Below are 1,694 nucleotides of genomic sequence, written 5' to 3'. Positions count from 1 at the left end.
GTCTTTTCCAAATAGCCGGCCTGCCCTGGGGGACAGGCGGGGGCAATTCATGCCAAACCCTTCCCACCGAGCAGTGCAACAGCCGTCTGCAGTGTGTGAATGACATACACATCTAGTAGACGAACGAAACCATCCACCAACATATCAGTTGGTTTCTTTGCAAAACAGAATCGGTGTCATAGCTGAGTGGCCACTCAAGGAGCCCAGACCAGCCAAAACAATCCTGAAAGACAACAAACAACAGCAAGGTCGGGAGACTCCCACCTGCCGGTCCCAATCGTCCTAGAAAACTGCAGGAATTGATCTCTAACCCTATCCCTAACCCTAAGTCTAAACATAACACAAACCCTAACCATAACCATAAACCTACATTTTACCCTAACCCTGTCTATCCCTAACCCTAAGCCTAAACATAACCATAAACCTACATCTTACCCTAACCCTAAATCTAAGTCTAACCCTAAATCTAAGCCTAACCTGAGCAACAAACCTAATCAGAATATAATCCCTAACCCTAAAAAAAATTTTTTTTTAAAAACCGGCGGTAATTGAGGACACCAGAACAGACACATGGGTCCAAACCAAACACCGAACTCTCTGCCATCGCGTCGACGCCGACTCCCGGTGACCCGGTAGGACAGGAGAGAGCTGCCCCTGTGAGCAGTGGCTATACAGGCGTAGAAAGCCCCGTCTTTCCCTCAGAGCGACTGGTGGATTCAAACTGCTGACCTTGTGGCTAGCAGCCCAACTCGTGATGGCCACGCCACCGGGGTTCCAGGCACGCATGGGCCCGTGGGACAGAACATAGTCACACAGTCAGGAGAGACAGGGGAGAGCTGTCAGCAAAGGGTGCTGAGGCAATTGGAGATTCATGAACCCCAACCCCAAAGCCACACCCCTGAGTTGATTCTAACTCAGAGCAGCCCTAAGTGTGGGTTTTGAGGCTGTAAACCATTATAGAAGCTGAAAATCTCATCTTTCTCCTGTGGAGCAGTGAGTGGGTTTGACCTGCCAGCTTTGCAGGTTCACGGCTGCAGTGTCACCAGGGCCCCTGGGATATCCATATATGGGGGGAAAGGGGAGGGGGCAGAAGGAGAAGTTCAATCCATACTTAGCACCGCGTACCAGAGGTAGATCAAAATTAACCACAATCATAAATATCAAGGCTGAAACTGATAGCTTTCTGCTCAAAACCCCTTTAGAGAGTTGAAAAGCAAGGATGTTACTTTGAGGACTAAGGTGCGCCTGCCCCGAGCCTTGGACTTTCCAATGGCCTCAAAGGCATGTGAAAGTGGGACGCTGAGTCAAGGTCGATGCATTTGGATTGTGGGGCTGGAGGAGACTGTGGAAAGGCCCTGGACCGCGAACAGGACCAGCCAGGCTGTCTTGGGAGCAGTACAGCTAGTGTCCCTTAGAGGCCAGGACAGTGATATTGTCTCGCAGACTTGGGGCATGTTGTCAGGAGAGACCAGTCCCTGGAGAAGGCCCCCAAGCTTGGTGAAATGGGGGGACCTCAACCTTGGTGAAATGGGGGGACAGCAAGAGCAAGGCAGGCCCTCGAGCAGATGGCGTGACACCCACCGTGGGCTCAAGCGCAGGAACAACTGCGAGGCAGGACCGGGCCGTGGTTCATGCATAAGGTCGCTGTGGGTTGGAACCGCTTCGTGGCCCCTGTCGACAGCCAGAGGGACCAG

The sequence above is a fragment of the Tenrec ecaudatus genome, chromosome 18 (genome assembly GCF_050624435.1).
Source record: "Tenrec ecaudatus isolate mTenEca1 chromosome 18, mTenEca1.hap1, whole genome shotgun sequence".
Classification (NCBI taxonomy): Eukaryota; Metazoa; Chordata; class Mammalia; order Afrosoricida; family Tenrecidae; genus Tenrec; species Tenrec ecaudatus.
The sequence above is the reverse complement of the archived record's forward strand: the minus strand, read 5'-3'. Positions refer to the sequence as shown.